Source organism: Phalacrocorax carbo, unplaced genomic scaffold (genome assembly GCF_963921805.1).
Source record: "Phalacrocorax carbo unplaced genomic scaffold, bPhaCar2.1 SCAFFOLD_52, whole genome shotgun sequence".
Taxonomy (NCBI): Eukaryota; Metazoa; Chordata; class Aves; order Suliformes; family Phalacrocoracidae; genus Phalacrocorax; species Phalacrocorax carbo.
This window is the reverse complement of record NW_026990427.1, coordinates 21518-44815: the sequence shown is the minus strand read 5'-3', so window position 1 is coordinate 44815 and position 23298 is coordinate 21518. Positions and strand designations below refer to the sequence as shown.

The 23298-nt window shown below is 53.8% G+C and overlaps 1 long non-coding RNA gene across 1 annotated transcript; it reads left to right on the top strand.

Moving 5' to 3' along the window:
• The first annotated feature begins 1136 nt into the window (after window positions 1–1136).
• On the top strand, window positions 1137–8849 carry LOC135311202 (uncharacterized). The gene is made up of 3 exons (XR_010371005.1): window positions 1137–1324; window positions 1583–1692; window positions 8643–8849. It is a non-coding gene; the product is annotated as an uncharacterized LOC135311202 (long non-coding RNA).
• Window positions 8850–23298: the final 14449 nt, after the last annotated feature.

Below are 23298 nucleotides of genomic sequence, written 5' to 3'. Positions count from 1 at the left end.
CCCCTCCGGCGCCTGCCCCCCCCCCCCACCCCCTCGCCCCGCGCGCCTGCCCCCCCTCCGGCGCCTGCCCCCCCCCCCCACCCCCTCGCCCCGCGCGCCTGCCCCCCCCTCCGGCGCCTGCCCCCCCCCCCACCCCCTCGCCCCGCGCGCCTGCCCCCCCTCCGGCGCCTGCCCCCCCCCCCCACCCCCTCGCCCCGCGCGCCTGCCCCCCCTCCGGCGCCTGCCCCCCCCCCCCCCACCCCCTCGCCCCGCGCGCCTGCCCCCCCTCCGGCGCCTGCCCCCCCCCCCCCACCCCCTCGCCCCGCGCGCCTGCCCCCCCTCCGGCGCCTGCCCCCCCCCCCACCCCCTCGCGCCTGCCCCCCTTCCGGCGCCTGCCCCCCCCCCACCCCCTCGCCCCGCGCGCCTGCCCCCCCTCCGGCGCCTGCCCCCCCCCACCCCCTCGCCCCGCGCGCCTGCCCCCCCTCCGGCGCCTGCCCCCCACCCCCACCCCCTCGCCCCGCGCGCCTGCCCCTCCTCCGGCGCCTGCCCCCCCCCCCACCCCCTCGCCCCGCGCGCCTGCCGCCCCTCCGGCGCCTGCCCCCCCCCACCCCCTCGCGCCTGCCCCCCTTCCGGCGCCTGCCCCCCCCCACCCCCTCGCCCCGCGCGCTTGGCCCCCCTCCGGCGCCTGCCCCCCCCCCACCCCCTCGCCCCGCGCGCCTGCCCCCCCTCCGGCGCCTGCCCCCCCCCCCACCCCCTCACCCCGCGCGCCTGCCCCCCCTCCGGCGCCTGCCCCCCCCCCACCCCCTCGCCCCGCGCGCCTGCCCCCCCCCCCCGCGCGCCTGCCCCCCCCCCGGCGCCTGCCCCTTCCCCCCCCCCCGCGCGCCTGCCCCCCCCCCGCCCTCGCCCCACGCGCCTGCCCGCAGCCCCGGCACCTCTCCTGAAGCGTGCTGCGTAGGCCTAGGCCGTCCCCAGGCCCTGTCGTGAAGGCAGCGAGCCGGCCCTCAAGCGCACTGGATTCCCCCTCGGCGCAGGGGCCCTTAGCACTAGCGCAGGGAAGGAGCGGGGGGTCCAGAAGCCCCCTGCGCAAGGAGAGGCTTTGGCCAGGGTCGATCGACGGTAATGATGGTCGCTCTTTCTTCTTTCCCTCTCCCAGAGACCTTGCTGCGGACGTGGTTGTCTGTCCTTCCCCCGGGGATGCCGTTGACTGTGGCCGTCTCAGGCTCGCGTGGCTTCTCTCTGCCCGGCCTCGCCGTCCTTGCAGCGTGGGGCTCAAAAGGGATAGACAAAGCCCTTCCCGGCTGTGGACAGGAGCTGCCTCGGCTGAAGCTGGAGACACCAACGAAAGGTAAAGAAGAAGAAATTGAAGGCGCTCTGGCTGACAGCTGCCTTCCTGCCGCAGGCAAGAGAGAGCCTGTCCCTGCAGGTGAGGGAGGGAGGATCCCCCTTCGTAGCCCGCAGCGGGCCAGGCCACCAACGTGCACCGCAGGGTCTGTACGCGTAACCGGGAGTTGGGTACAGGCGTGTAGTGCACGAGCGAGCTAGGCCACGTGCCTAGGAAGCCTCATCTTGTAAGAGCTGTAAGACACCCATGTATTCTCTTTAGGTGGAGGATGGCCTAGAGTCTGGAGCTGCAGAAGAGGCAGGGAGGAGAGAAGGGGAAACAAGCATCTGAACGGCTAAATTGTGCCAGCAGCGCTGAGAGCGAGAGTCACGGTGAGTCCTGGGCCACTGGGGCCCCATTGCCTCTCTTGTGCGTCCTGGGCCCTCCCTGTCTCTCCCCTGGCCCCCTCTCTTTCCTTACCTGCTGCAAAATTTTTTTTTTTGCGCTCCCCCCCCCCCCGCACCGTCTTTCTCCATCTCGCTCTGAGTGGCTCCCTGCCTCCCTGTCTTTTCAGTCCTCCCTCTCTCTGTCCTGTAGCCTGTGGCTACTTTTTCTTTCTCTGCCTCTCTCTGCCTGGCTCTGGCTCTGTTTTTTTGTATTCCTCCTGCTCTGTCCTGTAGCCTGTCGGTATTTTGTCTTTCTCTGGCTCTCTTGGTGTGGCTCCCTGTGTTACTGAAAAACGTGGTAAAATTGGAAACAACTCTGTAACTCCAATTTAGTATTAAAGAGCAGGCATTCTTTATTCACGGCGCCAGATGCACGGGGGATCGCTCCTCCTAACGTGCGTACCTCACGCACCTTTCCCCTACAATTTATAGCTCAAAATTTTACGTAGTCAGACATATTCATTATTGTCCTGTCTACTGATTGGTACAAACTTGCTCTTTCCTTATGTAAATTACTGCGCAGGCTCGGTTGTCCTCTTCTGAGTAGGTGGTGTTACTTGAGTCGGTGGTGGTCCGTGAGTCGGTGGTCGCGATCTTCCCCCTGCCGGAATTACCTTTTACCTTCTTGGCTCTTAATCTTGCCAGTCTTGGCTAGTTTTCTCAGTCCGCTACACGAAACCGCGTTTTGTCATCCTTTTCTGACAGAAGCACATTGCCTATTGTTCTGTTCACATTAATGATTACCTAGGGACTAAAATGCAGATCAACAGATACACTGATTCGTACGCTCCATGTTCCCATAGTGTAACAACGTCTCTGGTTGATTGATTTCATCGCTTTGGTTACACTTGTTCCTGTTGTTCTGTTTCTTCTTTTTTGGCTTTGTGTGATCCTGTTTTTCTCTGCCTCTCGCTTTTCCCAGCTCCCCGTCCCTCACTTTTAATGCCCGTTATCCTTCACCAACTCACTCTTCCTTGGTTCCCGTCCCCGTTTCTGAATTCCTCCTGCTTTGCCACGTAGCCCGTGACATTTTCTTAATCTCTCTGTCTGCCTCAACGCTCCCCCCGCGCTTTTTATTCGTCTTCTCTGCTCTGTACCCTGCTACTGTTCTTGCCTTTCTGAGTTCTTCTCTGTCCAGCTCCCTTTCCCTATTCTTGAATTCTTGCTCTTCCTGCACCCACCGCTGTTCCCTGTGATCTCCATCTCTCTCTGTCCAGCTCCCTGTCCCTAGGTTTTAATTCCTGCCTCTGCCCACTGTAGCCTGTCTAGATTTTTCTCTCGGCCCCTCTCTGTCCGGCTCCCTCTCTCTGTGTTCTAATTCCACGTTCTCTGTCACGTAGACCCGTGCTGTTTGTTTGTCCTCATCTCTCTCTGTCCAGCTCCTTGCTGCTATGATTTATTGCCCAATTTCCTCCCTCTCTGTCTTGCTAGCCCATTGCTGTTGGTTTGTTTTCACTTGTTTCTTCGTTTGTCTCTGTCTGCCTCCCAGTGCCTGATCTTTAATTCCTCCTTCCCCCTAGGCCGCTGTTCCTTTTTTCCATACTACATTGTGTTCTCTTTGGCCTCTTTTCCTTATTCCTCGGTTCCCTCCTCGCTGCCCTGTGGCCCGTCCCCATTTTATTGTTGCCTCTCTCCCTCTCTCTGGCTTCTTGCCCCTGTTTTTTAAATTCTTCCCTCTCTTCCCTGGTGGCCGTGTGATCTTTAGCCTTTCTCCGTCTCTTTCTGCCCAGCTCTCTGTGTCTATTCGTTAATTCTTCCCTCTCTGCCCTGTAGCCTGTAGCTTTTGTCCTTTCTGGCTTCCCCATGTCCCTATTTTAGAATTGGTTCTCTCTCTTCTTTCTGTACGCATTGCGATTCCTGTTGCTCTCCGTCTCCCTTTTGGTGTATTTTCTTTTTCCTCTGACTCCCTGTCCCTAATTGTTAATTCCCTCCCTGCTCATGCTCTGTACCACGTAGCCCCGTGGTTCGTTTTGTGGTTTTCCCTCCCCGGCCCCTTCCCTCTGTCGTTGGCTGTCTCACCTCCCTGTCCCTGTGGCTTCTTTCTTCCCTCTCTGCCCTGTTCTTGTCGCTTTTCTTGTCTTTCTCCATCTTGCTCTGTCAGCTTTCTGCCCCTAGTCTTCATTCCTCCCTCGCTGTCGTGCTGCCTGCCCCAGGTTCTTTGTGTGTTTCCAGCCTGCTCCTCATCGTTCTTTCTTGGTCTCTGTCCTGCTCTTCCCTCTTTCTGCTCCCCCTCTTCCCCTCTCTGCTGCTTTTATCTCCACCTCTGACAGGCTCCCGCTCTGTGTTCTAATTCCACGTTCTCTGTCACGTAGACCCGTGCTGTTTGTTTGTCCTCATCTCTCTCTGTCCAGCTCCTTGCTGCTATGATTTATTGCCCAATTTCCTCCCTCTCTGTCTTGCTAGCCCATTGCTGTTGGTTTGTTTTCACTTGTTTCTTCGTTTGTCTCTGTCTGCCTCCCAGTGCCTGATCTTTAATTCCTCCTTCCCCCTAGGCCGCTGTTCCTTTTTTCCATACTACATTGTGTTCTCTTTGGCCTCTTTCTCATTCCTCGGTTCCCTCCTCGCTGCCCTGTGGCCCGTCCCCATTTTATTGTTGCCTCTCTCTCCCTCTCTCTGGCTTCTTGCCCCTGTTTTTTAAATTCCTCCCTCTCTTCCCTGGTGGCCGTGTGATCTTTAGCCTTTCTCCGTCTCTTTCTGCCCAGCTCTCTGTGTCTATTCGTTAATTCTTCCCTCTCTGCCCTGTAGCCTGTAGCTTTTGTCCTTTCTGGCTTCCCCATGTCCCTATTTTAGAATTGGTTCTCTCTCTTCTTTCTGTACGCATTGCGATTCCTTTTGCTCTCCGTCTCCCTTTTGGTGTATTTTCTTTTTCCTCTGGCTCCCTGTCCCTAATTGTTAATTCCCTCCCTGCTCATGCTCTGTACCACGTAGCCCCGTGGTTCGTTTTGTGGTGTTCCCTCCCCGGCCCCTTCCCTCTGTCGTTGGCTGTCTAGGCTCCCTGTCCCTGTGGCTTCTTTCTTCCCTCTCTGCCCTGTTCTTGTCGCTTTTCTTGTCTTTCTCCATCTTGCTCTGTCAGCTTTCTGCCCCTAGTCTTCATTCCTCCCTCGCTGTCGTGCTGCCTGCCCCAGGTTCTTTGTGTGTTTCCAGCCTGCTCTTCATCGTTCTTTCTTGGTCTCTGTCCTGCTCTTCCCACTTTCTGCTGCCTCTCTTCCCCTCTCTGCTGCTTTTATCTCCACCTCTGACAGGCTCCCTCTCTGTGTTCTAATTCCACGTTCTCTGTCACGTAGACCCGTGCTGTTTGTTTGTCCTCATCTCTCTCTGTCCAGCTCCTTGCTGCTATGATTTATTGCCCAATTTCCTCCCTCTCTGTCTTGCTAGCCCATTGCTGTTGGTTTGTTTTCACTTGTTTCTTCGTTTGTCTCTGTCTGCCTCCCAGTGCCTGATCTTTAATTCCTCCTTCCCCCTAGGCCGCTGTTCCTTTTTTCCATACTACATTGTGTTCTCTTTGGCCTCTTTCTCATTCGTCGGTTCCCTCCTCGCTGCCCTGTGGCCCGTCCCCATTTTATTGTTGCCTCTCTCTCCCTCTCTCTGGCTTCTTGCCCCTGTTTTTTAAATTCCTCCCTCTCTTCCCTGGTGGCCGTGTGATCTTTAGCCTTTCTCCGTCTCTTTCTGCCCAGCTCTCTGTGTCTATTCGTTAATTCTTCCCTCTCTGCCCTGTAGCCTGTAGCTTTTGTCCTTTCTGGCTTCCCCATGTCCCTATTTTAGAATTGGTTCTCTCTCTTCTTTCTGTACGCATTGCGATTCCTTTTGCTCTCCGTCTCCCTTTTGGTGTATTTTCTTTTTCCTCTGGCTCCCTGTCCCTAATTGTTAATTCCCTCCCTGCTCATGCTCTGTACCACGTAGCCCCGTGGTTCGTTTTGTGGTTTTCCCTCCCCGGCCCCTTCCCTCTGTCGTTGGCTGTCTCGGCTCCCTGTCCCTGTGGCTTCTTTCTTCCCTCTCTGCCCTGTTCTTGTCGCTTTTCTTGTCTTTCTCCATCTTGCTCTGTCAGCTTTCTGCCCCTAGTCTTCATTCCTCCCTCGCTGTCGTGCTGCCTGCCCCAGGTTCTTTGTGTGTTTCCAGCCTGCTCCTCATCGTTCTTTCTTGGTCTCTGTCCTGCTCTTCCCACTTTCTGCTGCCTCTCTTCCCCTCTCTCTGCTGCTTTTATCTCCACCTCAGTCAGGCTCCCTGTCCTTCTCTGGCTGTCCTGTTCCCTGCCTTGTGCCTTCTCACTACATGCACACACCCCCCCCGCCCCGTCCAGCCGCATGCCGCTTTTCTCTTCTCTCTTCCTACTGTCCTGTGCCCTGCTCCTTACCTTTGGTGGCCTCCCCCTCTGCCCAGCAGCCCGTCGCTCCAGGAGCCAGGCAATGGACGGTCCGCTCCCTGCCAAACGAGGACAAGCGTGTGCCGTGGTTTAGCCCCAGCTGGCAACTCTGCACCAGGGAGCTGCTTGCTCGCTCCACCCTCAGTGGGCTGGGGGAGAGAGCTGGAAGGGTAAAAGTGAGAAAAATCATGGGTGTTTAATAGGTAGAGCAACAGCTGTGCGTGAAAGCAAAGCAAGGAATTAATTCACTCCTCCTTTTCGGTGGGCAGGTGTTGAGCCTTCTCTGGGAAAGCAGGGCTCTGTCAAGTGTAATGGTTACTTAGGGAGTGAAATGCCGTAGCCCCTAAGGACTCCCCCTTCTTCCCCAGCTGCATGTACTCAGTGTGATGTCAAATGGTATTGAATATCCCTTTGGTCAGTTAGCTGGGAAAGCTTTCCCAGCTGTGTCCTCTCCCAGCTTACTTGCTGGTGGGGCACTGAGAGAACCAGAAGAGGCTCTGACTGTGGAAGCAGTGCTCAGCACATCTCTACATTGTTAACGCTGTTTTGAACATAAATCCAAAACTTATCCTTTCCTAGCTACTATGGAGAAAATGAGCACTATCCTAGCCAAAACCAGCTCCGTGCGGCTCTGGCAATGGCGGCCGAGGTGGCCTGGGGGCAGGGGGAGCTTTGGGGACCCTGAGCCACGAATCGCTCCTGGGACTTGTTACATGCGCGCTGCCTGCACAAACACCTGCCCTCTCCTTTGCCCTCGGGGCTGCGTTTGCGCTCCCTTTGCGTGGGGCAAGGGGCTGTGATGGAGCCCGGGGAGGAGGTGGTGCACTGTGGGGGTGAGGGGAGGGGGCCCCCCGTTGCTGCTGCGCCTCAGCTGTGGGCGGGGTCTGGATGGAGGAGCCCCAGGTGCGGGCAGTGGGGCTGGCGGTGCCGGCTCCTACCTGGAAAAGGGGTGGTGCCCTGCTCCGGGGGGCCAGTGCGAGCCGAGGGCGGGACGGGGCGGAGCTGTGGCCGAGCGTCAGCGGGCTGCGACTGTAGCGACGGAGGAGGTGAGCGGGGGCTGGGTGGTGGACGGCTGGGTCCCGGGTGAAGCCCCGAGGAGGGCTGCGGCGGGGCAGCGGCGGGTCGGAGCGGGCGGTGGGGAGAGCGAGGCTGTGCTGAGGGCTCGGTGGGGCTTCCGGGTGCATCGGCGGGAGGGACGGTGCCCCGCAGGGTGAGAGAGCGGGGAGGGCGGGCTCGCGGCGTGCCGGGAGCTGTAGTCCTTGTGGCGCGCGGCCGCCGGCCCTGTCACGTGGTTCGCCGGGGCGCGGCGGGAGGCGCGGTGTTCCGGCGCTCGGGTGGCGGGCGGCCGTGCCGCGTACGGACCGCGAGGTGTATTTTTGGGGTTGGATTCGTGTTGATTTCTGGGGGCTTCCAGGTGCGGCCGCTCCCCGAGAAGCGGTGAGTTCCCCGGGAGCTGACAGAAGGGAGGAGGATGATGCTCTTTTCCCCTGCCCAGGACGCCTAAGATGGCCGCCTCCCCGGCTCACCGGAGCTCCCCCTCAGCCTCCCCTGGGCCGCCTTGCCCGCGCGCCTGCCCCCCCCCCTCGCCCCGCGCGCTTGCCCCCCCTCCCTCGCCCCGCGCGCCTGCACCCCCCTCCGGCGCCTGCCCCCCCCACCCCCTCCCCCGCGCGCCTGCCCCCCCTCCGGCGCCTGCCCCCCCCCACCCCCTCGCCCCGCGCGCCTGCCCCCCCCTCCGGCGCCTGCCCCCCCACACCCCCTCGCGCCTGCCCCCCCTCCGGCGCCTGCCCCCCCCCCCACCCCCTCGCCCCGCGCGCCTGCCCCCCCTCCGGCGCCTGCCCCCCCACACCCCCTCGCGCCTGCCCCCCCTCCGGCGCCTGCCCCCCCACACCCCCTCGCGCCTGCCCCCCCTCCGGCGCCTGCCCCCCCCACCCCCTCCCCCTCGTGCCTGCCCCCCCTCCGGCGCCTGCCCCCCCCCCCACCCCCTCGCCCCGCGCGCCTGCCCCCCCTCCGGCGCCTGCCCCCCCCCCCCACCCCCTCACCCCGCGCGCCTGCCCCCCCTCCGGCGCCTGCCCCCCCTCCGGCGCCTGCCCCCCCCCCCCCCGCCCCGCGCGCCTGCCCCCCCTCCGGCGCCTGCCCCCCCCTCCGGCGCCTGCCCCCCCCCCCCCCCCCCGCGCGCCTGCCCCCCCTCCGGCGCCTGCCCCTTCCCCCCCTCCCCGCGCGCCTGCCCCCCCTCCGGCGCCTGCCCCTTCCCCCCCTCCCCGCGCGCCTGCCCCCCCCCCCGCCCTCGCCCCACGCGCCTGCCCCCAGCCCCGGCACCTCTCCTGAAGCGTGCTGCGTAGGCCTAGGCCGTCCCCAGGCCCTGTCGTGAAGGCAGCGAGCCGGCCCTCGAGCGCACTGGATTCCCCCTCGGCGCAGGGGCCCTTAGCACTAGCGCAGGGAAGGAGCGGGGGGTCCAGAAGCCCCTGCGCAAGGAGAGGCTTTGGCCAGGGTCGATCGACGGTAATGATGGTCGCTCTTTCTTCTTTCCCTCTCCCAGAGACCTTGCTGAGGACGTGGTTGTCTGTCCTTCCCCCGGGGATGCCGTTGACTGTGGCCGTCTCAGGCTCGCGTGGCTTCTCTCTGCCCGGCCTCACCGTCCTTGCAGCGCGGGGGCGAAAAGGGACACACAGAGCCCTTCCCGGCTGTGGACAGGAGCTGCCTCGGCTGAAGCTGGAGACACCAACGAAAGGTAAAGAAGAAGAAATTGAAGGCGCTCTGGCTGACAGCTGCCTTCCTGCCGCAGGCAAGAGAGAGCCTGTCCCTGCAGGTGAGGGAGGGAGGATCCCCCTTCGTAGCCCGCAGCGGGCCAGGCCACCAACGTGCACCGCAGGGTCTGTACGCGTAACCGGGAGTTGGGTACAGGCGTGTAGTGCACGAGCGAGCTAGGCCACGTGCCTAGGAAGCCTCATCTTGTAAGAGCTGTAAGACACCCATGTATTCTCTTTAGGTGGAGGATGGCCTAGAGTCTGGAGCTGCAGAAGAGGCAGGGAGGAGAGAAGGGGAAACAAGCATCTGAACGGCTAAATTGTGCCAGCAGCGCTGAGAGCGAGAGTCACGGTGAGTCCTGGGCCACTGGGGCCCCATTGCCTCTCTTGTGCATCCTGGGCCCTCCCTGTCTCTCCCCTGGCCCCCTCTCTTTCCTTACCTGCTGCAAAATTTTTTTTTTTGCGCTCCCCCCCCCCCGCACCGTCTTTCTCCATCTCGCTCTGAGTGGCTCCCTGCCTCCCTGTCTTTTCAGTCCTCCCTCTCTCTGTCCTGTAGCCTGTGGCTACTTTTTCTTTCTCTGCCTCTCTCTGCCTGGCTCTGGCTCTGTTTTTTTGTATTCCTCCTGCTCTGTCCTGTAGCCTGTCGGTATTTTGTCTTTCTCTGGCTCTCTTGGTGTGGCTCCCTGTGTTACTGAAAAACGTGGTAAAATTGGAAACAACTCTGTAACTCCAATTTAGTATTAAAGAGCAGGCATTCTTTATTCACGGCGCCAGATGCACGGGGGATCGCTCCTCCTAACGTGCGTACCTCACGCACCTTTCCCCTACAATTTATAGCTCAAAATTTTACGTAGTCAGACATATTCATTATTGTCCTGTCTACTGATTGGTACAAACTTGCTCTTTCCTTATGTAAATTACTGCGCAGGCTCGGTTGTCCTCTTCTGAGTAGGTGGTGTTACTTGAGTCGGTGGTGGTCCGTGAGTCGGTGGTCGCGATCTTCCCCCTGCCGGAATTACCTTTTACCTTCTTGGCTCTTAATCTTGCCAGTCTTGGCTAGTTTTCTCAGTCCGCTACACGAAACCGCGTTTTGTCATCCTTTTCTGACAGAAGCACATTGCCTATTGTTCTGTTCACATTAATGATTACCTAGGGACTAAAATGCAGATCAACAGATACACTGATTCGTACGCTCCATGTTCCCATAGTGTAACAACGTCTCTGGTTGATTGATTTCATCGCTTTGGTTACACTTGTTCCTGTTGTTCTGTTTCTTCTTTTTTGGCTTTGTGTGATCCTGTTTTTCTCTGCCTCTCGCTTTTCCCAGCTCCCCGTCCCTCACTTTTAATGCCCGTTATCCTTCACCAACTCACTCTTCCTTGGTTCCCGTCCCCGTTTCTGAATTCCTCCTGCTTTGCCACGTAGCCCGTGACATTTTCTTAATCTCTCTGTCTGCCTCAACGCTCCCCCCGCGCTTTTTATTCGTCTTCTCTGCTCTGTACCCTGCTACTGTTCTTGCCTTTCTGAGTTCTTCTCTGTCCAGCTCCCTTTCCCTATTCTTGAATTCTTGCTCTTCCTGCACCCGCCGCTGTTCCCTGTGATCTCCGTCTCCCTCTGTCCAGCTCCCTGTCCCTAGGTTTTAATTCCTGCCTCTGCCCACTGTAGCCTGTCTAGATTTTTCTCTCGGCCCCTCTCTGTCCGGCTCCCTCTCTCTGTGTTCTAATTCCACGTTCTCTGTCACGTAGACCCGTGCTGTTTGTTTGTCCTCATCTCTCTCTGTCCAGCTCCTTGCTGCTATGATTTATTGCCCAATTTCCTCCCTCTCTGTCTTGCTAGCCCATTGCTGTTGGTTTGTTTTCACTTGTTTCTTCGTTTGTCTCTGTCTGCCTCCCAGTGCCTGATCTTTAATTCCTCCTTCCCCCTAGGCCGCTGTTCCTTTTTTCCATACTACATTGTGTTCTCTTTGGCCTCTTTTCCTTATTCCTCGGTTCCCTCCTCGCTGCCCTGTGGCCCGTCCCCATTTTATTGTTGCCTCTCCCTCCCTCTCTCTGGCTTCTTGCCCCTGTTTTTTAAATTCCTCCCTCTCTTCCCTGGTGGCCGTGTGATCTTTAGCCTTTCTCCGTCTCTTTCTGCCCAGCTCTCTGTGTCTATTCGTTAATTCTTCCCTCTCTGCCCTGTAGCCTGTAGCTTTTGTCCTTTCTGGCTTCCCCATGTCCCTATTTTAGAATTGGTTCTCTCTTCTTTCTGTACGCATTGCGATTCCTTTTGCTCTCCATCTCCCTTTTGGTGTATTTTCTTTTTCCTCTGGCTCCCTGTCCCTAATTGTTAATTCCCTCCCTGCTCATGCTCTGTACCACGTAGCCCCATGGTTCGTTTTGTGGTTTTCCCTCCCCGGCCCCTTCCCTCTGTCGTTGGCTGTCTCGGCTCCCTGTCCCTGTGGCTTCTTTCTTCCCTCTCTGCCCTGTTCTTGTCGCTTTTCTTGTCTTTCTCCATCTTGCTCTGTCAGCTTTCTGCCCCTATTCTTCATTCCTCCCTCGCTGTCGTGCTGCCTGCCCCAGGTTCTTTGTGTGTTTCCAGCCTGCTCCTCATCGTTCTTTCTTGGTCTCTGTCCTGCTCTTCCCTCTTTCTGCTGCCTCTCTTCCCCTCTCTGCTGCTTTTATCTCCACCTCTGACAGGCTCCCTCTCTGTGTTCTAATTCCACGTTCTCTGTCACGTAGACCCGTGCTGTTTGTTTGTCCTCATCTCTCTCTGTCCAGCTCCTTGCTGCTATGATTTATTGCCCAATTTCCTCCCTCTCTGTCTTGCTAGCCCATTGCTGTTGGTTTGTTTTCACTTGTTTCTTCGTTTGTCTCTGTCTGCCTCCCAGTGCCTGATCTTTAATTCCTCCTTCCCCCTAGGCCGCTGTTCCTTTTTTCCATACTACATTGTGTTCTCTTTGGCCTCTTTCTCATTCCTCGGTTCCCTCCTCGCTGCCCTGTGGCCCGTCCCCATTTTATTGTTGCCTCTCTCTCCCTCTCTCTGGCTTCTTGCCTCTGTTTTTTAAATTCCTCCCTCTCTTCCCTGGTGGCCGTGTGATCTTTAGCCTTTCTCCGTCTCTTTCTGCCCAGCTCTCTGTGTCTATTCGTTAATTCTTCCCTCTCTGCCCTGTAGCCTGTAGCTTTTGTCCTTTCTGGCTTCCCCATGTCCCTATTTTAGAATTGGTTCTCTCTTCTTTCTGTACGCATTGCGATTCCTGTTGCTCTCCGTCTCCCTTTTGGTGTATTTTCTTTTTCCTCTGGCTCCCTGTCCCTAATTGTTAATTCCCTCCCTGCTCATGCTCTGTACTACGTAGCCCCGTCGTTCGTTTTGTGGTTTTCCCTCCCCGGCCCCTTCCCTCTGTCGTTGGCTGTCTCGGCTCCCTGTCCCTGTGGCTTCTTTCTTCCCTCTCTGCCCTGTTCTTGTTGCTTTTCTTGTCTTTCTCCATCTTGCTCTGTCAGCTTTCTGCCCCTATTCTTCATTCCTCCCTCGCTGTCGTGCTGCCTGCCCCAGGTTCTTTGTGTGTTTCCAGCCTGCTCCTCATCGTTCTTTCTTGGTCTCTGTCCTGCTCTTCCCTCTTTCTGCTCCCTCTCTTCCCCTCTCTGCTGCTTTTATCTCCACCTCTGACAGGCTCCCGCTCTGTGTTCTAATTCCACGTTCTCTGTCACGTAGACCCGTGCTGTTTGTTTGTCCTCATCTCTCTCTGTCCAGCTCCTTGCTGCTATGTTTTATTGCCCAATTTCCTCCCTCTCTGTCTTGCTAGCCCATTGCTGTTGGTTTGTTTTCACTTGTTTCTTCGTTTGTCTCTGTCTGCCTCCCAGTGCCTGATCTTTAATTCCTCCTTCCCCCTAGGCCGCTGTTCCTTTTTTCCATACTACATTGTGTTCTCTTTGGCCTCTTTCTCATTCCTCGGTTCCCTCCTCGCTGCCCTGTGGCCCGTCCCCATTTTATTGTTGCCTCTCTCTCCCTCTCTCTGGCTTCTTGCCCCTGTTTTTTAAATTCCTCCCTCTCTTCCCTGGTGGCCGTGTGATCTTTAGCCTTTCTCCGTCTCTTTCTGCCCAGCTCTCTGTGTCTATTCGTTAATTCTTCCCTCTCTGCCCTGTAGCCTGTAGCTTTTGTCCTTTCTGGCTTCCCCATGTCCCTATTTTAGAATTGGTTCTCTCTTCTTTCTGTACGCATTGCGATTCCTTTTGCTCTCCATCTCCCTTTTGGTGTATTTTCTTTTTCCTCTGGCTCCCTGTCCCTAATTGTTAATTCCCTCCCTGCTCATGCTCTGTACCACGTAGCCCTGTGGTTTGTTTTGTGGTGTTCCCTCCCCGGCCCCTTCCCTCTGTCGTTGGCTGTCTCGGCTCCCTGTCCCTGTGGCTTCTTTCTTCCCTCTCTGCCCTGTTCTTGTCGCTTTTCTTGTCTTTCTCTATCGCACTCGGTCCAGCTTCCTGCCCCTATTCTTCTTTCCTCCCTCGCTGTCGTGCTGCCTGCCCCAGGTTCTTTGTGCGTTTGCAGCCTGCTCCTCGTCCTTCTTTGTTGGTCTGTGTCCTGCTCTTCCCACTTTCTGCTGCCTCTCTTCCCCTCTCTCTACTGCTTTTATCTCCACCTCAGTCAGGCTCCCTGTCCTTCTCTGGCCGTCCTGTTCCCTGCCTCATGCTTTCTCACTACACGTACACACGTCCCCCCCGCCCCATCCAGCCGCATGCCACTTTTCTCTCTTCCTACTGTCCTGTGCCCTGCTCCTTATCTTTGGTGGCCTCCCCCTCTGCCCAGCAGCCTGCTGCTCCAGGAGCCAGGCGACCGACGGTCCGCTCCCTGCCAAACCAGGACAAGCGTGTGCCGTGGTTTAGCCCCAGCTGGCAACTCTGCACCAGGGAGTTGCTTGCTCACTCCACCCGCTATGCTTTTCCCAGTCTCTGTCTGCCTCCTTGCCTGTCCCTGCCTCTGTCTCCTTTTTGGGCTGCACAGTTCTCCAAAGCTTTTTGGTCTTCTGCCAATACTGCCCTGCACCCCGTCGCCTTCTATGTGGCCTTCCTATACCTCTCCTTTTCTGGCTCCACACCTGCTATTATTTCTTTCTTCCCTATTACTTGTAAAAATTGCATTTCCAGGTCTGCCTCTACCCAGCGACCTATCTCCATTGAAGTGACTCCCTCTGCTCTGCCCCGGTTTGCTCTTCCTACGTCCTTTCTCTGTGGCCATCTATCCATCTCCCTCTCTTGATATTTCACTTCTACCCATGTGGCCAGAACCCCGTTGATTTCTACATTTGCGCTGTCTGTCTACGTTGATTTCCACATCCACGTTTGTTTCTTCCTGCCTGTCCTCAACTAAATCACTTTTTCAGTTTTGTTTGTCTTCACTGATTTAGTTTGCGGACCTTATTTCTTACTTTTTCCTGTCTGTCCCTTACCCCATTGCTTTTAAAATTCTCTTTCTAGGTTTAGTTTTACGAAGCTGCCAATCCCTAATTTTAAGGGTTGTTTGTTGTCCGTGCACCCCATTGCTTTTAAAATATTTTATCAAGGTCACTGTTTATTTTTTTAATAGACCTAAGGTTGGAAGAGACCTGTGATATCATTGAGTCCAGTCATCAACCCCATACTACCATGGCTCCTAAAGCACGTCCTCAAGTGCCACGTGTACGCATCTTTCTAACGCCTCCAGGGAGGGCAACTGCACCACCTCTCTGGGCAGGCTGTTCCAATACCTGATGACTCTTCAGGTAAAGAAATTTTTCCTAATACCCTATCTGATCATTCCCTGATGGAACTCGACACCATTTCCTCTTGTCCAATCGCTAGCTCATTGGGAAAAGAAACCTACACCCAGTTCACTACAACCTCCTTTGAGCCTTCTCTTCTGCAGACTTAAACCACCCCAGTTCCCTCAGCCGCTCTTCATAAGGCTTGTTTTCCAGACCCTTCCCCAAGCTTTGTTGCCCTTCTCTGGACATACTCCAACTACTCAATGTCCTTTTTGTACTGAAGGGCCCAAAAGGGAACACGATACTCAAGGTACGGCCTCACCAGTGCCAAGTCAGGGGTACAATCACTTCCCTACTCCTGCTGGCCACACTATTTTTGATACAAGGCAGGACCCCATCGGCCTCCTTCCCAACCCAGGCAGACTGCTGCCTCACGTTCAGCCGGCTGTCAACTGGCACCCCCGGGTCCTTCTCTGCCACACAGTTTTCCAGCCGCTATTCCCCAAGCCTATTGCATCGGGTCGTTGTGACCCGAGCACGGGACCCGGCACTCAGCCTTGTTAATTCTCATAGAGCTGATGTCAGGCCATGGGTCCAGCCCGTCCAGATCCCTCTGCAGAGCCTTCCTACCCTCAGACAGATGAACACTCCCGGCCAACTTGGTATCATCTGCAAACTTACTGAAGGCACACTGTCCCCTCATTCAGATCATTGATAAAGACATGGAACAAGACTAGTCCTAAAGTTGACCCCTGGGGAACAGCGCTCATGACCAGCCACAAATTTGATTTAACTTCTTTCACCACTACTCTTGGGGCTCAGCCATCCAGCTAGTTTTGTACTCAGCAAAGAGTACACCTGTCCAAGCTAGGAACCACCAGCTTCTCCAGCAAAATGCTGTGGGAGACAGTGTCAAAGGCTTTACTGAAGTACAGGTAGATAACATCCACGGCCCTTCCCTCATCCACTGGGTGGGTCACCTGGTCATAGAAGGAGACTGGGTTGGTCAGGCAGAACCTGCCTTTCAAGAACCTGTGGTGTCTGGGCCTGATCCCCTGGTCATCCTGTACATGCCTGGTGAATGCACTGAAGGTGACCCATTACTACCCTGGTGATAAACAGCCAGTCTACTAGAGACTGAGGCCAAGAAGGCATCAAGTACCTCAGCCTATTCCTCAGTGGCAGCATTCCCCACCCCGGCCCCAGTAGAGGATGGAGATTCTCTTTGGCTCTCTTTCTGCTGTTAGCATATGTGTAAAAGCATGTTTTGTCATCTCTAACAACAGTGGCCAGTTGAGTTCTAGCTGGGCTTTTGCCTTCCTGGTTTGCTCTCCGATTGGCATAACAAGCTCTGTGTTCTGTTCTTGACTTGCCTACCCAGTCTTCAAAAGCAGTAAACTCTCCTTTCCCCTCACCCCCCACCGAGCCACCACAAAAGCTCTCTGTTCAGCCAGGCCTGTCATCTTCCTGCCCGTTTGTCTTACTACACACGGGGACAACCTGGTTCTGTACCTTCCAGATTTCCTTCTTGAACGTCCAGCCTTCCAGGACCCCTTAGCCCTTCAGGACTTCCTCCCAAGGAACCCTTTTAACCAGCGTCCCGAAGAGTCCAAAGCCTGCCCTCCGCAAGTCCACGGTATAGATTTTGCCAGCCCCCCTTCCTTATTTTGCCAGGCATCAGGAATTCCATCAGGGTGCAGTCGCTAGGCACAAAATGGCTTCCAACCCCCACATCTCCCACCAGTTCTTCTGTTTCTAAAGAGCAGGTCAGTCGAGGCACCTCCCCAGTAGGCTCATTTACCAGCTGCATCAGGAAGTTACCTTCCACGTGCTCCACGAACCTCCTAGACAGTTTCCTCTGCTGCGTTTTCTTTCCAGCAGACATCTGGTAAGTTCAAGTGCCCTGTGAAAATAAGGGGTAGCAATTGGGAGAGTTCTGCCAGCTGCCTGTAGAATTCTTCAGCTACTTCTTCATTACAGTCAGGTGGTCTACAGCAGACCCCCAGCTGGATACCTGCCTCGTTGGCCTTTCCCCTCATCCTTACCCATAAGCCGTCAACCTCATCCTCCCAATCATTGAGCTCTCTACAGCCAAAACAGTACGTAACATACAGAGCCACCCCACCACATCTCCTTCCTTGCCTAACCTTTCGTAAGAGATTAGAGCCATCCATCGCAGCACTCGAATCGTACGAGGCATCCCACCGCATGTGGTGAGAAACCGTACTAGGAGCAGCTAAAGTCACTTGGTTTATTAAGCCTAGAGACAGGGAGACCTCATCTCCCTCTGCAGCTTCCTCACAAGGGGTGGAGGGGGTGCCAATCATTTTTCTCCGGTGACCAACAATAGGACCTGAGGGAACGGCAGGAGGATGGGCCAGGGGAGGTTTAGGGTGGGTATTAGGAAAAGGTTTTTCACTCAGAGGGCCACGGAACATGGAACAGGCTCCCCAGGGAAGCAGGCACAACGCCAAGCCTGACAATAATCAAGCAGCACTAGGGCAACACCATTGGAGGCGTGGGGTGAATTTTGGGTTGTCCTGTGCAGGGAAAGGAGTTGGACTCTAATCCTCGTGGGTCCCTTCTGACCCAGAATGTTCTATGATTCTGCGATGTCTGCGACGGCAAGAAAACCAAAGCTATCCCGCTGCACAACAGCTTCTATCTCCCGGCTTACGGCATCCGTGCTGCGTGCACCAGGATAGACACGCTCAAGCTGGGATATCGATTTCACCCTCGAGCTCGGCACGCCGCCCCTAGGCTCTTCTTTAGCAAGCCTGGCTATATCCCTTTCCCTTCAAGTCTCCCTTAAAGCCGCCTCCCCGAGCCCTGCAAATTCCCAAGGAAGAATGCTTTTCCCCCTTTGAGATAGCGGAACTCCTTATTCAATCCCTTTTAATTTTTTTCCATTGGTACCGTAACCACCCTTGCTTTTATCGTGTTCTCTTTGTGTACTATTATCACCTTTGCTGTGGTCACTTGTTCATTTTCAGCATTTTCCTTAGCACCATCACTTTTTAAATTTTACGTCTGTGTTTTAATTCTGTTACTATTTTTTAGTTATTATTGTCTCTTAATCCCTTGGCTTTTAAAGTTTTCTCCTTTTGTCTCTTTCGCTGGTGTTACTTCTCAATTATTTTTCTTTTTCATAGCGCTCTCGCTTTTTACATTTCCTTTTCATGTCTTTTTTGGGGTCGCTGTCCCTATTTCATAAGATTGTCTTTATTTCCTAATACTCACTGCTTGCTAAGCATTCTTTCTACAGCAACCTCCGTTCCCTTTGCTGTCTTTGCAAAATTATTTCTCGTCTCTCTCTAGCGCCCTCGCTTTTTCCATTTTCTTTCTACCTCTCTTCTAGGTTACCGTCTCTGTTTTAATTTTTTTCTTTTATTTCCCTATAAGCCCTTCCTTTTTAAATGTTATTTGTAAGTTAACTCTCATTCCTTTGGAAGTTTTAAAAAATTATTTCTTCTCTTTCACTAATGACCTTGCTTTTTCCACTTTCTACATTTCCATTTTACTTGACCTTTGCTATTTTTAAATCTTTTGCCTCATTTCTTGAATTGTATTTGCCTCTAAAATTTTGTATAATTTTATCTGGTGTCTTTATGTTTTAGAGTTATTTCTTGTCTTTAGTAGCAGTACCTTTGCTTTTATAATATTTTTCTATTTTTCATCCCTATTATTAATAGTTTGCTCTCGGTTTCCCTAATCCCCGTCATTTTTCAGATTTCTTCCTTTAGCCAGTGTCCTGTGCTTATTTTGCTCTGTTTTCTTTAAAGTATATGTCTTCCCTTAACACCATCACTTTACCAGTTTTCTTTATCCATCTCTGTTTGCTGTCCCTATGGGTTAAATTTTATCTTTATTTCCATAATCCCCCTTGCTTTTTAAACCTTTTCTATGCCAATTTTAACCCCCTTTGCTGTCTTATTTTAAAATTACTTCTTCTCTTCCCTTAGTGTCACAGATTTAAAAATTTGCTTTCTCTTTTAGATTGCGGTCCCTGTTTATTTTTGCCCTTCCCATTCCTAATGTCTTGCTTCCTAAGTGTTCTGTCTACTGTTATTCCCTTTGCTGTTTCTCAGAATTATTTCTTATCTTTCATTAGTACCGCTGCATTTTAACTTTCTTTTCGCTCCCGTTTCAGTTTGCTGTCTCTGTCTTTTCATTTTTCTCTTTGTTTTTTTAACATCCCTCAGTGTTTAATTTTTTTTTTCTACATCTCCAATTCAATTGCCCTTGGGTATTTATGTTTTCCCTATTTCTTTACTATCAGTTTTTAACCTTTCTGCCTCATGTTATCCATTGGCTGTATTAGCACTTGAATCATTTCTTGTCTTTTGTTAGTGTCACAGCTTTTTAAATTTCTTCTTTTACCTCATCGTCCTTTTACCTCACCGTCTTAGACGTTCCCCAGCGGCACATTGTTGTCACAATCGCACCTCTCCCGAGACATCTGTTCCCAAAAAAGAGCAATCTTTTTCTTTTCTATGCCATCTAGGATGCCTCCCGAGACCTTCCCTGTGCTCCACAGTATTTTGGTAGCATTTACTCTCCTTTTCAATCTCTTACCCCGCGAGCCTTTCGTGACCCCTCCGCTCCCAGTCGCCGTGCGTCCAGAGAGCCCCTTTGCGTCCCACAACCTTGTTTTAGCTCAGTAGCGGACTTTGGTCTTCCCTTGTTATCTCTGAACCCAGTCTTCGGGTTTGCTTGTGCCTCGGAGCACTCTTAGCATACCGTCTGCTGACTACGGTACCTCCAGCCGGTCCCCGGCTCCTGAGGAGATCTGTAATTTGGTCACACCCCTCCAGACCGTATCCTCATTTCCCAGAGCATTCTTTTGTCTCTGCGCCTCATCCGGGACCCCTCAGGGTGCCGCCACACCTATCGGTCCCCTTGAGGTCGCATTCTGCGCACTTTTAGCTTTGCCGCGGCACTCGCACCCCTCTCTCACCATCTGAAGATTTCCCGAGTCTGTATATGCTGCGCACAGCAGTCATTCTGTCCTTTCTTCTTCCCGTTTGTGCCTCCATTTGTTCCCTGGCTTTCTCACGTTGCGTTTAGTGAGCTCAGATGCCCTCTGGATGTAATTGTCACATCCCCAAATATTTTTCTGTCTCTCTGCCTTCCTCAGGACATCTTCTATCCTAGTCACGGTCCTTTCCTAGACTTCCCTCAGGCTCCCGCTCCAAGGGTTCTTTGGTGTCTCGGGCTCCCTCGGCACTCCTCTGCTCCGTTTGCTGAGTTCCCGTGAGACATCCCCTATAGCCCAGGACTCTGTTCTAGCTCAGAAGGGCACTCTGCACCCCTCTTTACCCTCCAGCTCTATTCCTGAGTCGGTATCTGTTACCCCGATCCCCATTTTGTTTTCTCAATTCTTTGCCGCCCCCCTGTTCCGGCTCCCCCGAGAATATCTGTTAGTTTGGTGAATTCCCTTTTGAGCTTCCTGCATTCTCACCACTGCTTTAGTTTCTCTGGTCCATTAGAAACTATTTCTATCCCTGTGACAACGCCTCTTGTTCTGCCAGAACCTTTCCTAAAGCCATCTTTGTACTCTGCAGTAATTAATTTGTTTTCTGTCTTATTGTATGTTTCTCTTTGGTATCTGGTACCCCAAAAATGTCTACGGGTGGCTCTGATCTTCTCTCGAGGTTCTCGGAGAATCAATAGCGTGGATCTATTTTTAGCAACACACGTCTCAATGAGTTTTTATTGCACTTCCCCATTTATTCTTTATTTAGCTGCTTATATGCTCATTAGGACTCTTCATATAACTTTTGATACCATTCCTGTATTTCCCTTTCGTAATTTTTGTCCTTTGAGACTGCTATCAATCTCTTAAGGAAATCAGTCAGAGAGTGTCAAAATTACTCTGAATTATCAGTGATTTATACAAAATAATTTTGTTTGAACCAGAGATTTAATTCACTTTGCCATTCAGTCATAGCTAGACTATAGCTCTGCTAGTATGTAGATAGTATGTGTGGTTTTGCTAGAAGTGAACCATAACTGTATAACTCTTCTGTTTTACAGAAAAGTAAAACATGCAACTAACGGTCATAATAGTGTTGTTATAATCCAGGAGCTGTTCCTCTCTATAAATTAGTAAGACATGGTTTTTCCCTGTATGCATCCCAGGAAAATGAAATGTAATTTCTTACCTGGCTACGTTGCTGCTGCAATACACGTAGGTGAAGAAAAACAAACGGTAGTATAATTGCGGTAAGAACCACTCTTTTAGTTTTCTTCCATGCTGTAAACATAAAGTACTTGAGAAAACTCCCTGCTGTTCCTTCAGCTGCCTTTATACCCTGTGGTGGTTCACCCCTCCCCTTTCCCAGGTGATTGTGGGAAGGGTGGTGGGCAGGGCCCGGGGTATATGAGCCACAGCCTCTGGTGAGGGAGCTCACTTTCCTCCTGGGTTTCTCCAGTGTGGGTGCTTTAGTGTTCGTGCACTTAATTGTAAGTTTTGAGCTGTTTAAATCTTTTGGATAGGTATGTTTTGATATTTAAAGAAATGCAGATGTTTGTGGGAGGTAAGGCTTTTAGAACTCGATAAGGGTTGGTGGCATTTAAATTTGAAAGATCATTTGTGTCTAAACTTATATGTTTTTCCTTATCTAATACTGTATTGGAGGTTCAGGTGTGGTAAGATGGCTTGATAGTATGCTGTTCTGTTATTTTTTTCTTTTTAGTTTTAAGTATGTTTCTTTTTATTATTGGAGTTCTCAACTTTATTGAATCTTAAAATTATTTTCATTAACTCTCTTGTGTAATCTGGAAGGTGTCGACAGTAACTGTTAAGGGTATTGATAAGATGCGGTAGGGGTTAGGGTGAGTGTTCCGTATGCTTTTACGTATGGGAATTTATATATGCTGTTTCTTTAGGAAAAGAAGAGCGATACAAGTGGATAGTTAATATCCATAGACTTCTGTAAAACCCTGTGTAGCCTTGTGCAGAGCCGAGAGCCAAAAGCAATGGGAAAGGTCAGTAACATTAGTAGTATTTTGTAGATGTTAAGGGGATGACTGTAGCTGGCAGCTAGAGTGCTAGCTGAGAGTACATCCTAACGGTCTTCAGGTTTGTACGTGTATAGGGTGTAATGCTTGAGTTACCGTATGTCTTTTAACGGCAGGTGGTAGTTGGGCTCTACATGGTATTCCTACGTGGGAGCAAAACCTATGGATCGGTTAAGCTATTGCTGTGCATCCAGGTGACTTCCACCATGTCCTTTTTTTCCAGAGGCGGCGGAGGAGTTGTTCAGGGTGACAGAGGAAAGCCGGGGAAATGCTATAAGAAGGTAGGCCGGTGTGTGGTATATAGAAGGAAGATGTGACTGATGGCTGAATGAGTCTGCAGTGTGTTTTGGGGGGTTAGAAGGCGGTAGGAATGAGCCAAGTGTGAGCTGGACACGGGAGGGGAGTGGATCAAGGTGAGAGGTGATTGGTGTGCTGAAGCAGCGGTTCTTTCTGAGGTGTTGTGTTGATAGCGAAGGTAAAAGTGACCTGTGTTACTTGTGTGTTACAGGTGATGGGTGAGCCTCAAAGTGGCAGCTGGAACTGACAGAGGCTGGGCAGGCAAGCTGTCAAAGAAAAGATGTGTGAGAATGGGATTCGGCGTGGGTAGGTTGCTGTTGTGGGTAATATCGTAGCATGTATCTTCTTCCTTAAGTTCTTGCACATGCTCCATGTAGGCTTTGTGGGAGAGACACAGTGTGGTGATGAGACCTCAGCGAAGGCTACGGTAAGCGGTGATGGGTGGGCTGAAGCGTAGCGATTCGTCCCGAGGGGTCGCGTTGCAGGTGGTTGTGAGCAACATGCGTTTGGCTCTTGCAGGTGGTGGGCGAGCCGTATCTGAAGGATGGGCGGACCGAGACTCTCGGCCCCTTGAAAGCTAAGTTGAGGCAACGGTGCTGGGGAAGGGGTTGCGGGAGGGAGGGGTTTTAAAGATGGCGCAGCGGAGCGGGCTGTCCGGGAAGCGGTCCCCTTTGGGAGCAGGGAAAAGGAGCAGGTTCCTCTTCAATGTGACGGGAGCGTGTGCCGGGCAGGGCGGCTCCAGGCTGTGTGTGTTACTGTGCAGCGTGTGTGTTTTGTGTTGGGTGTCTCCGACCTTCCTCGGGTCTCGGTTGCTCTCTTTGTTCTTTAGGAGCCGGGCAGGTGCCTCGGCAGCGTTGGTAGTGCCCGGCGAGGCCCTAGTCGTGGGCTCGGCGCCCATCGGGCGCTTCTCTTTTGGCGTCGCAAGCTTCAGGCGTGGATCGTTTTGGTGTCTCGGACGGTCGTCTTGGGCGGCGTCGTTCCCGGCCGCGTGAGCGGCGCCGCTCTGTCGCTGTGAGTTTTTTGAGGACTGGCATTTCTTCCTCGCGTCCTTAGGCGGTTAGGTCTTGAAGCTGGGCTCGTTGCGCGTCTGTCGTCTCGGTTGTGAGAGGAAGCTCTTGTCACGGTCCGCGAAGCTGTTGGCGTTCTCTGGTGTTGCCGTAGGGCCTGCCGACGTCACCGTCGGGGTCCCGCAGGCGGTCTTGCCGGACGGGGGGTTCCGTCTGGGTGTCGTCGTTCTCTCCGAGAGCTGCCTCTCATCCTTCGGGGTCCGTTGCTTGTAGCGTTCTGCGTAGCATTGTTCTGCGTTTGTCTTGGAGCCGCCCCGCCCGGGGATGTAGAGTCAGGGCGAGGTGGGTGGTGCTGGCATCTAGGGATGCGCCCAGGCTTTGCGGGGGTGGGGGAGGAGGGGAAGGAATTTT